Source organism: Pristiophorus japonicus, chromosome 4 (assembly GCF_044704955.1).
Source record: "Pristiophorus japonicus isolate sPriJap1 chromosome 4, sPriJap1.hap1, whole genome shotgun sequence".
Classification (NCBI taxonomy): Eukaryota; Metazoa; Chordata; class Chondrichthyes; family Pristiophoridae; genus Pristiophorus; species Pristiophorus japonicus.
The window spans coordinates 119232569-119245397 of NC_091980.1; the positions used below are offsets into that span (position 1 = coordinate 119232569).

At 43.5% G+C, this 12829-nt stretch overlaps 1 long non-coding RNA gene across 1 annotated transcript in view; it reads right to left on the reverse strand.

The window, feature by feature from the left end:
• Positions 1–502: 502 nt before the first annotated feature.
• Positions 503–12829, reverse strand: part of LOC139262156 (uncharacterized) — a 37874-nt gene continuing 25547 nt past the window's right edge. The window contains exon 2 of the long non-coding RNA XR_011592918.1: positions 503–1208. This is a non-coding gene — a long non-coding RNA (uncharacterized lncRNA). The remainder of the gene's footprint in view (positions 1209–12829) is intronic.

Genomic DNA, 12829 nt, shown 5'->3' on the forward strand with positions numbered 1-12829 from the left:
GAGCATTTATGGCGCTGAAGGCCTTTTCTCAGCCTCGATACATAAACTGCATCAAAAGCTTTTTGAAAGTCTAAATAAATTATCGCAGGGAATACCACCTCCACTGTTACTGTCTTTCAGATGGCACTACCCCCCTATTCATTTTTGGCGCATAGAATGTTTCCAGGTTTATAACTTTTGGCAACATTATGCTGCTGTATGGATTCATCCCCCACCAGTCTGTTAAAGAAAATAAATATTCTGAAATTTTAGTTCTGCCTCAGTAACCAAACCAGCAGGCCGGATCAAATGACCTTTTTGTTTTTATTAACTGCTTGCTGTTCTCCTGCACCTTTTTCTATTTTCCAGTGTTTTTAAATAATTATTTTCTTTTTAAACACAATAGTTTGGTTTAATTAAAATAAATGTTTATGTTTGGCTTGACATCAGCTGGTAATTGTTAGTATCGACGGTCATGGACTAAGAATAAATCATTCATTATTAAACTGCAAAGGATTAAAAATAAGTTAGAACAAAATTGTTTATCCATTAGATACATATAAAAGTAGTTAACCTGAACATCTGTTACTAAAGGAGAGTACTTGTGAGGGGAGTAGTGACTGACTCGGGTGGGGGGTGGAGCGATTGTTGAATGGATTCCTGCAGGACTCAGTGCTCGGACCTCTGCTGTTTCTAATCCACATTAATGACCTGGACATCGAAACCATATGTAAGTCGGTCAAATAATGGATGGCAACAACAGAGTTGGCAGATCAGTAGAACCAGAGGACACAGCAAAAGGTTTACAAAGAAACAAAGATCCTTCGAATTGCTCCCTCTACCACAATGGTGGGGGTCTTCAGTGGGGCAGAACTTCCACCCACCTGTTATTTGCACCCCGACTCCGGGGTCAGGGGCGTTACTTGTGATGTGATTGGACAGCCTTTCTCGGGTGGGATGGTGGAAACTCAGGTGGTGCAGTCTCAACCAAGGTCTTGTGGGTGCAAGTCCAGGACACAGAACGACCCATAATTCGGCACCAAATTGACAATCTCACAAAGATGGATTTGTCTGGAGAAATTCATCATGGTGCAGTCAGGGATACTCTTCTGAGGATGGACCATGTAGGAGCTTTGCATCAGATTATTCTGCAACGAATCCAGGAGCTCTTGATGCTAACACTGGGTGATAAAAGTGGAAAGTGCTCTATTCCAAGTAAGATCATCCAGCTGAAATTAAATATTAAGAAACAATAAATGAAAGTACGAGAGAGTATGGAAGAAAACGGAATTGAAATCAAGGCAGAGGCGAGCTAAACACAAAATCCTCTGCGCTAATGGACCTCTTGTGCCATTGCTCGGAGTACATTGGAGGATATGCTACAGGAACATTATACATGTCACATAAAATGTGTGACTGTGCTGATCAGGTTTAGATATGTTTAATTGACCTTTCCCTCAAGGCCATAAACTAGTAAATATGCACATCATGAGTTGGATTCTGCTGTTGAGGTAAAGTTGTGGATTGGCATGTGCTTGTAAATTACTGGTTCCAGGCAAAATTAAATTAACAGGAAATGTTTATTTTAAAATTCTCATTCTTGCGTTCAGATCCCTCCATGGGCTAGCATCTCTGTAACCTCCTCCAGCCCTACAACCATTCCGCCCTCTTGTGCATCCCCCACTTCCTTCCACCATTGGTGGCTATGCCTACAGATGTCTAGGCTCTAAGCTCTGGATTCTATCTCCAAACCTCTTTGCCTCTCCACCTCTCTCTCCTCCTTTAAGACGCTGCTTAAAATAACCTTTTTGAACAAGCATTTGGTTACCTGTTCTAACGTCTCTTTTTGTGACTTGGTGTAAATTTTTGTCTGATTATGCTCCTGTAAACACCTTGAGATGTTTTACTATGGTAAAGATGCTACATAAATGCAAGTTGTTGTTGACTACCTTTCTTTCTCTTGTTTAATACTTTTGAAACTTTAAAGTCTGAAGTCTGATGGATGCATGGAGCCCGCCAATAAGCCAGAGACGGGTTCTGAGCAAGGCTGGAGGGAGGGGGGGGCGGGTGCAATAGCGGGCGCAAAACCCAGATGTTTCAGCACATTGGGATGTCTGATTTCAACATAGATACCTAATTATCACTGTACTGCCGGGCTTTGCGTCTCCAATGTGCGTCAGCGCTTTTAACGACGCCTCACTTTGATGTACTGCTGAGGACAGCAGGGAGCAGGAAGGTCATCTTCCCCAGCAATCTGAAGAAGAAACCTTCTGCTGTTACCAAGAAGGTGTGCTTAGAGGTGACTGATGAAGTCAGAAGCAGGGGAATTGTGCCCTGTGCCGGCTTCCAGTTATAAGAAATCGTGGATTGGAAGAAATAACTTGAGCCAAAAAAGTCTTCAGACTGGTGTTAGAATAACTGGATAGATGCTTAGAATTTGCTCATGTTTTTGATTTCCTGCGGGTGTTATAACATTTAATGATTCATTCCATGGTACAATAGCTAAAGTTACTTCAACAGCATGAACATAAATAACTGATATCAAGCATCTGAAGGCCAAGAATGGGAGGATAAGGACAGGAAAGATGGGCCTTCAGAAAGTATAGACAGAATAGACATGTGGAGAGGAGCTGTGGAATTTCCTTCCTAAACCTCTCCTCCTCCTTACCTATCTCTGCTCCTGTAAGTCCCTCCTTACAACCTACCTCGTGGACTAGGCCTTTGTCTCCTTCTTAGGCTTAGTGTAAATCTTTGTCTGATTATGTTCCTGTGAAGCACCTTGGGACATCTTACTACATTAAAGGTGCTATATAAATGCCAGTTGTTATTGTTATGCTATCAGGGAAACACTCTGATTATTTGTAGGAGTGATGTACATCCAATTAAATGATTGTCACTCCGAATAAGTAACATTTGACTAGTCTGGCCTAATCCTCCCACCTCCCCCCCGCCCATAACATGAGCACCTTTAATAATACCATGTTTTTGTGAACAAAAGATTTGCCAAACCATTTTTTATGATGACTGCCACTTTAAATGACAAAGTGAATTCTGACAGATATGTTATTTTAACCAATAGTACGATGAGAACAAGAATTTTGTGAAAGCAAAACAATTGGTTTACCTAACTGAGTGACCTAGCTAAGGCCCAATCAAATGAAACTATGGACACAAGAAATATCAACCCACTTCATTTGAGCAGCTCTTGCTTAAAAATCGGAAATGGCCAGAGACACACAGCTCCACCTTGTGGAAGGAAGATCACAGTGCAAGTATCAGCTGCAGTTTTAATAGTAAACAAACCATATGGAAGCTAAGAAACTGTTCAATTAATTTCTGTTAAAACTGGTGAATTGGCCGTGGCATGCCCACAGTTAGTTGATGAATATACAAGAAGTCCTTTTGTATACAAGAAGGCAACAAGTGGTTAGGATTTGGAATGCATTGCCTGATAGGGTGGGGGAAACCAATTCAATAGTAGCTTTCAAAAGGGAATTGGATGAATACTTGAAGGCAAAAAAAAATGGCATGGTTATGGGGAAAGAGCGTGGGAGTGGGACTAACTGGATTGTTCTAAGAAAGAGCCGGTGCAGATTCGATGGTCCAAATGGCCTCTTTCTGTGCTGTACTATTCAGTGATTACAAGGCGACAGAATTGAGAGACTTCAGAAACTCACTCCACTGTGCCATCTAGTGGCCAGAGCCTGTAACTATATTGTGATAACTGATAATGTAAAATTGAATGGGAAATATTGACATAGCAATTTAACGTGGTAAATGTTGACAACAGGAAGTAAGGTTTGTGTGACAACAGGAAGTAAGGAAGTAAGACAGGAAGTGTGCATCTCAAGAATTTTAATCATGTATGGATGTAAACTGCATAACTGTAACTTACAATAATCCACTGGTTAGACTATTTTGTTAAAACATTTCTGTTGGTAATAGGGAACAGAGGCCAGGAGCTAGAATAATTGACTTGGGAAGAAAAATTGGCTACTATTTCTCTCTAGACCCACACAAAATGGCATCCAATGGACTCCTTTGATGGTAAGTACTCGGTCACTATGTCCAAGAACATCTCAGATTTGTATAAGGTGATCTGAGTTGGGGTAGTTGTATGGACACCATGATTGGCCTCATTGTCCCTGTGATTATGAGAGGGGAAAATGAAACCGGCTTCCCACATCTGATCACTACAGTTACTCTTGTTGGAAAGCATGTGTGTGTAGATGTCAAATCAGGCTCATTTAGAGTCACCGAGGGGACTTAGAGGCTGAAATTGCCCCTTTTTGCACCTCCAGGAGGTGCTAACAGGGCGCAATGGCTTTTTTGCCCAGCAGCGGGCGGCAGTAACACTCTGGGCGAAATTGCCCCGGAGATTTTGGGGGCAATTTGCCGGTAGCGCCATGCGCGCCGACCCCTTTGCGGCCCGTGGGGGAATTTGCCCCATGGGCCATGAAGCTGGCGTGGGCCGATGTCAGCGCCAACTTCACAGGACGTTGCTATCTGCCCGGGGCATCCCTTAAAGGGGAGGCAATGTGCACCCCGGGCCACCATTTTATTATGTCGGCCAACTCTTCGGTCGGCGCTACAATGGGTGCCTTTTGGGTGCCGGGCTGCTGGCCCAGTGTCGGGCACCGAAGGGCCTGCAGAGTGAACAGCGGCCCTCCCCTTTAATTGAAGGGAACTGGCGTTGTAGCGCAAAAGCTCCATCTCGTTTGAGGGGCTCAAAGCCCAATTGCACACCTGGGCAGGACTTCTGGCCCGAATGGTAAATGCCTCCCAAATCTTGTACTGTTTCAAATCCAATTAATCTACATTAAAGGTCTAAAGATCCAAGTCTTTTCAACAGGGCTCCATTTCTTTTTATCCCAACTTGTGGTTTTCAGCTCATGCTCATCATCCATTTGTTGCAAGATCAGAGAGCTCCAAAAATTGTCATTATTTCCTTATTGCTTTGTTCAAACACCATTGTTTGCAGCCATTGTCAGTCAATATAACCAAAATCTTTATGAAACTGATGCGCTACATTACAAGAAGTGACAGTCACCATGGTAGTGATTTCACTACAAAGTGTTTCATTCTGAATGTTCCTTTGGGAGGAATACCCTAAACAGTTGGGGAAAAGTACTGTCATTTTTATGCACTAGCAAATTGAACTGGGCAGTATTAATAGGGCTCCATTTTAAATACTGGCCTGCGTTACAAACTGGTGAGGAATTTATGTCCCTTGAAATCATTTGCAATTTAAGTGTTCCTGAGAAAAGTTGGTTGCAGAAAGTTATTTGTTGTTGGACTGCCTCAGGCCTAAAGAACCATTTTTATGGGTGAGGAAATAGATGGTGCCTGCTCTTGGCAGGGCTGCTACGTACCACTTATTTCACAAAATGTTAGGAAGCTCGTGGCAAGACCACGCTAGATTAGCAGCCTTGTTCTTTTTGGAATTAGGATACGTCTGTTAAAAGCCAAGTTGATAGTCAAACTTTACCGTACTGCAATTTATCAGTTTTTATTCATTGGATGTGGGTGTTGCTGGCAAGGCCAGCATTTATTGCCCATCATAATTGTCCTTGAGAAGATGGTGGTGATCCACCTTCTTGAACCGCTATAGTCCATCTGGTGAAGGTTAGGGAGGGGGTGCTGTTAGGGAGGGAGTTCCAGGATTTTGACCCAGTGACGATGAAGGAACGGTGATATATGGTGTGTGACTTGGAGGGGTCATATCTGAATCCGGTGCCTAGGTTGATGCCGGATGGTCCATCTGGTTTTATTGTTATTGTTTTCCTAGTGAGTTAATATAACTGAATGATTTGCTAAGCCATTTCAAAGTGCAGTTAAGAGTCAACCACAATGCTGTGGGTCTGGAGTCACATATAGGCCAAACTGGGTAAGGGCAGCATATTTCCTTCCCTGAAGGACATTAGTGAACCAGATGGGTTTTTATGACAATCCGGAAGTTTAACGGTCACCATTACTGATACTAGCTTTTTATTCCAGACTTATTTAATTAACTGAATTTAAATTCCCCAGCTGCCAGTGATGGGATTTGAACTCGTGTCTCCGGATCATTAGTTCGGTAATATAACCACTATGTTACTGTTCCCTTAAATTGTGGTTTATTTATTTGTTTATTCCCCCTCTTTTATAATAATAATTATTATAAAGCAGGAAATGTGAATGATTTTGAACTGGGGTTAACATTGAAAAGGCTTTCCTCATATGACCACTAGCTGAACATGGGGTCAGTTTGTCCGCAAGAATGGAGACAAGATTGTTTGATCTGCTAATCAGGTAGGGGCGGGTGATGTATTGTTTCCAACATTAAGCAGTTCCTTGGTATGTAAGGCCACAACAAGATATGAACATATGCTCTGCAAGCACCTCGATGCTGAAGAGGTTCTATTGTATCTTTGAGTTCTGTTGTATGACAGTTCTATACCAAAGGACTCTGAGGCTGAGCCAATTGTTCCCTCAGACCAACTATATCACCAGGTCCACCTAGTGAGACAAAATTCCGTGAGTGTAAAGATATAAGCTTGCTTAAAAAGCTCAAGTAAAGGACTCTTGAGAAAAGAACATGAACAATCTTGAAACAACTTGTTGTGTTGAACTTAGAAAACTGTTTAATAGACCAGTAAAAGTTAAGCACTGTATTGTTTTCTATTTACATCATCATCATCATAGGCGGTCCCTCGAACGAGGATGACTTGCTTCCACACCAAAAGGGATGAGTTCATAGATGTTTCAATGGAGGACCCGATATTCCAGTTCTGAACTCAAGGGGTGGAAGATGCCTGTGCGTGGATTTTTTTTACGTGTGGTGACCGTTGCACATCAGCCACCACATGGGCTTGACAGAGCTAAGCCTTTACCCAGTGGCAAGGGTAAACCACGACAACTGGAGACCTGCTCTGCTGCACTATTTACATATGATTACATAGGATATACAGCACAGACACTCGGCCCAACCAGCCCATGCCGGTGTTTATGCTCTACTCGAGCCTCCTCCCATCTTTCCTCATCTAACCCTATCAGCATAACCCTTTATTCTCTTCTCCCTCATATGCTTATCTAACCATCCCTTAAATGCATCTATACTTTTCGCTTCAACCGCTTCTTGTGGTAGCGAGTTCCACATTCTCACCACTCTCTGGGTTTGGAAATTTCTTCTGAATTCCCTATTTGATTTCTTGGTGACTATCTTATTTTGATGGCTCTAGTTATGATCTTCCCCACAAGTGGAAGCATTCTCTCTGTATCGACTCTTTTCATGATTTTAAAGACCTCAGCCTTCTCTTTTCAAGAGAAGAGACCCAGTCTGTTCATCCTTCCCTGATAGGTATACTCTCGCATTTCTGGTATCATCCTTGTAAATCTTCTCTGTGCCCTCTTCAGTGCCTCTATATCCTTTTTATAACATGGCAACCAGAATTGCACTCAGTACTCCAAATGTGGTCTAACCAAGGTTCAATACAAGTTTAGCATAACTTCACTATTTTTCAATTCTATCCCTCTAGAAATAAACCTTTGGTTTGCTTTTTTATGGCCTTGTTAACCTGTGTCAATACTTTTAGTGATTTGTGTATTTGTACACGTAGATCCCTTTGCTCCTCTACCCCATTTAGATTCTTATTTGATGATTCAATTTGCTTCTGTGTATGTTTCTTCCAATAACAATTTATAGTTTCGCCCAGGATGTACGCCCCTGATTTTATCAGGCACCATGTGCACCGCAGAACCTGCTGGTGGCAGGTGCAGGTCACTAGATATGATGCCCGACCTCACAAATTCAATGCCTAGTACACCGACTTTATCCACATGCAGTTTTTCTGAGTCAAAGGAGGCAACACCTTTAATGGAACTCTAGTCTTAATTGGAATTATCGTTTGATAAAGTACCACACTGAATTTCTTGAGTTTCGGCAAAGCTCCAACTCCATCAACACAACTCATCCATGTAAAATGGTGGCAAGACAGCTCAATGGGCCTGACCTGATTTAGTCTAATCCTTAATGCAATGTTGCTGTTGTGCATTGGTGTTTTTTTTGATCCAATACGTTTATCTACATCTGCTGTTGACATCTTGCATAGCTTGGTTTGTCTGTGCATGTCTGCATTTTCGCTAAAGCCTTTAGTTTGTGAGGCAAAACATTCCAGATGTCTTTGCAGTTTGCTGATGCATAATAAGTTTTAGCTGATAAAGTTGGCAGGATGGGAATCCCTTTTATTGTTACCACCGTATTGTATGGATTGGATAAGGAGTACGAGGGACAAAGCCTTCAGGTTCAATGACACTTCAAGCCAATGTGTTGGCTCTCATCGATACCTGTATTTATAGACCATGACAATCCTTCCTGGGTATATCAAAGCAGACCTACTTTTGCCACCTGTACTTCATTGTCAAGGCTGTCACCAAGCTATGTCATTTGTTGTGGGTTGACTTACAGAAAACCTCAAGGACTGGGACAGAAGTTGAATTGCCATATTTTTATGTCTGCTAGCACATACTGCCTTTCTGAGGTCCTACCCCACAAACACTGTCCATACGAAGGATAAATAAAATCAATAGTTATTTAATATTTACATCAGTTTTGTGTTCTAAATCCTATCACCATGCTTCTCCTTAGTGACTTTCCTTGACTTACTATATAATTTAAGGTCATGTCTAAGGTGTAAGAATTCCACGAAAACATCGACAGCAAAAACAAACTTTTCAACTTTAAATTTTGGACTTTGCTTTTGGACACATTTTCTGTTACTGCAGAGGAGCAGAACAGCATGATTTGGGACAGGTCCAAACATGTTCCACAGGAATACACATCAGATGGGCAGGGATGGGTCAATGGCTGAATGTAGGAAAGCATCGCAGGAAGGAACCTAATGGAGGACCCTTTTTCATGTAATCAGTGAGCTATCAACAAGGTTGGTCGGTGCTCATGACACAAAGGAAGCTCTTTGACCACCCAGACTGGTTGGAGCCTTATCGAGGAAACAGCCCAGTAACAAAGGATCAGGCCGAAGACATGATTTTGCTCTTTTAGTTGTACTGCCACAGGCGAAGGACAGTTGAACTTTTGGCGCGAGAAAAACCATTTTGCAGGTATAAAAGTGGTTTTGGCTGCCATCTCTCTCTCCCCTCTTTTACACCTGCTTGTGTCGTTCAACGCACAAGGACTGAGCACTCCGTCTGGGATGGAGAGAAGAAAAATCATCGACGAGCAAAGAGAGCCTTGCTATTTCGACTGGGAAGCTGACCTTGAGACTGGATTAGAATACCACAGATTGGTACAGAACCAGAATATACGTAAACTTGCGCAAAACATAAAAACAGATAGTAAAAGCTTTTACCGATATATAAAACGGAAAAGAGTGACTAAAGTAAATGTTGGTCCCTTAGAAGATGAGAAGGGGGATTTAATAATGGGAAATGTGGAAATGGCTGAGACCTTAAACAATTATTTTGCTTCCGTCTTCACAGTGGAAGACACAAAAACCATACCAAAAATTGCTGGTCACGGGAATGTGGGAAGGGAGGACCTTGAGATAATCACTATCACTAGGCGGGTAGTGCTGGACAGGCTAATGGGACTCAAGGTAGACAAGTCCCCTGGTCCGGATGAAATGCATCCCAGGGTATTAAAAGAGATGGCGGAAGTTATAGCAGATGCATTCGTTATAATCTACCAAAATTCTCTGGACTCTGGGAGGTACCAGCAGATTGGAAAGCAGCTAATGTAACGCCACTGTTTAAAAAAGGGGGCAGACAAAAGGCAGGTAACTATAGGCCGGTTAGTTTAACATCTGTAGTGGGGAAAATGCTTGAAGCTATCATTAAGGAAGAAATAGCGGGACATCTAGATAGGAATAGTGCAATCAAGCAGACGCAACATGGATTCATGAAGGGGAAATCATGTTTAACTAATTTATTGGAATTCTTTGAGGATATAACGAGCATGGTGGATAGAGGTGTACCGATGGATGTGGTGTATTTAGATTTCCAAAAGGCATTCGTTAAGGTGCCACACAAAAGGTTATTGCAGAAGATAAAGGTACGCGGAGTTAGAGGAAATGTATTAGCATGGATAGAGAATTGGCTGGCTAACAGAAAGCAGAGAGTTGGGATAAATGGGTCCTTTTCGGGTTGGAAATCGGTGGTTAGTGTGTGCCACAGGGATCGGTGCTGGGACCACAACTGTTTACAATATACATAGATGACCTGGAAGAGGGGACAGAGTGTAGTGTAAAAAAATTTGCAGATAACACAAAGATTAGTGGGAAAGCGGGTTGTGTAGAGGACACAGAGAGGCTGCAAAGAGATTTAGATAGGTTAAGCGAATGGGCTAAGGGCTAAGGTTTGGCAGATGGAATACAATGTCGGAAAATGTGAGGTCATCCACCTTGGAAATAAAAACAGTAAAAGGGAATATTATTTGAATGGGGAGAAATTACAACATGCTGCGGTGCAGAGGGACCTGGGGGCCCTTGTGCATGAATCCCAAAAAGTTAGTTTGCAGGTGCAGCAGGTAATCAGGAAGGCGAATGGAATGTTGGCCTTCATTGCGAGAGGGATGGAGTACAAAAGCAGGGAGGTCCTGCTGCAACTGTACAGGGTATTGGTGAGGCCGCACCTGGAGTACTGCATGCAGTTTTGGTCACCTTACTTAAGGAAGGATATACTAGCTTTGGAGGGGGTACAGAGACGATTCACTAGGCTGATTCTGGAGATGAGGGGGTTACCTTATGATGATAGATTGAGTAGACTGGGTCTTTACTCGTTGGAGTTCAGAAGGATGAGGGGTGATCTTATAGAAACATTTAAAATCATGAAAGGGATAGACAAGATAGAGGCAGAGAGGTTGTTTCCACTGGTCGGGGAGACTAGAACTAGGGGGCACAGCCTCAAAATACGGGGGAGCCAATTTAAAACCGAGTGGAGAAGGAATTTCTTCTCCCAGAGGGTTGTGAATCTGTGGAATTCTCTGTCCAAGGAAGCAGTTGAGGCTAGCTCATTGAATGTATTCAAATCAAAGATAGATAGATTTTTAACCAATAAGGGAATTAAGGGTTACGGGGAGCGGGCGGGTAAGTGGAGCTGAGTGCACGGCCAGATCAGCCATGATATTGTTGAATGGCGGAGCAGGCTCGAGGGGCTAGATGGCCTACTCTTGTTCCTAATTCTTATGTTCTTATCTTCTCATTGGGAGAAGCAGCGAGTAAGCCAGAGGGGTAAATGATGAGCATTTATCCCAACCCACACATCTTTAAGACCACCGCATAGTGTGAAGGGGTGTCGTGTGTCCCAGCCAAGCCTTAGGGGTGTAGTGGGGAGGTTTTAGCATGGATCATAAGTGTACACACAATTCTGTTGGACAGATTTGGTGGTGCACTTTTGAATCCGAGCAGGGGTGTTTTAGTCGTGGATACTTCGCATTAGGGGCCTGTTCAGATGGGCCAAGGTTGTGTGTTGTATTGTTTGTTTATTTGTTTTACACCACCAGGGTGCATTTTAAAGGGTTCAGGTGTGTGCTTTAAACTTGAATAAAAGCATTGTGACAGTTGAGACTGAAAGATCTGGCTATAACTGTGTATTTCTGTTCACCACAGTGTCTAGAACTGTTGTAAGGGAGGTGATTCAAAACCACCAAGGGCAAAACCACTTACAAGTGGTCCTTTAGTGGCAGGAGCAACTGTAGTTGCACGCTTCTGTTGGATATTGTAGCCCTGTGGGATAGTGGTGACCTGTTACCTCTAAATGCAAACACCATATCCAACAACACAATGACTGCCAGCACCCGCTTGCTCTCATGCAACCTGAGAGAAACCTACCTCATCTGCCCCTTCTGCCACACTGCAGGTGTTGGGGACCCAAGCTGGCTAGCTAGCGATGTACACGATAACAATCTGTATGGTATACGCCACCGCAGGTCGGGAGGATAAAAGAGCATACCACTGCAGCTTCCTGTGCGAGCTGCTACAAATGTGCGACAGCTTCGAAGTGGGCGAATGGATGATGTCATCAAAACCCAGGTCGCCATTTGGAGCGTGGGCAGGAATATTGGCAGGGCCCTGGTACAGCGGAGGAGCGGTGAGAGATCGTGGTGGAGGTGCGGCAAATGTTTTTGTGGCGGAGGAAGAGTGAGAGATCGTGGCAGAGGTACGGCGAATGTTTGTCGCGGAGAAACGGCAAGAGATCATGGAGGAGGAATGGTGAGAGATTGTTGCGGAGTTGCGGCGAATGTTTGTGGCGGAGGAGCGGTGAGAGATCGTGATGGAGGAGCGCTAAGATTGTGCCAGAGGTGCGGCAAATGAAGGTACGGGGCCCAGAAGAGCTGAGGGCCCAGAGGCAGCACGGGCCAGCCCACAGTGTGATATGTGTGCGCGCTAAGTCCGTGCAGCAGAGAAGGTCTCCAGTTGTCCTGGTTAACCCTTGCCATTGGATAAAGGCCTAGCTCTATCAAGCCCATCTGGTGGCTGATATGCAACAGTCACCAGACGTTAAAAAAATTCATGCACAGGCATCTTCCACCCCTTCAATTGGAGTTCAGGACTGGAATATCGGGTCCTTCATTGAAACATCTGTGAACCCATGTGGATGCAAGACATCCTCATTTGAGGGACCACCTATGATGATCTGCCATGTGGGTTAAGCCCATCACTTACTCTGCCAAATTCAGCAGCAACAAACTGATCTAAATGGATGTCCAAGGTCTCCGTGTTCATGAAAGTTGGTCTGTGCTGGTTCCCTCTGTGTTTTGAGCCTTCCCTGCAGATGGCTGTGAAGATGCATTTGAGTAAACCTCTCACACCTGACTGCGGTAACGTGAACTGTAGACATACAAAATTGGACAGGA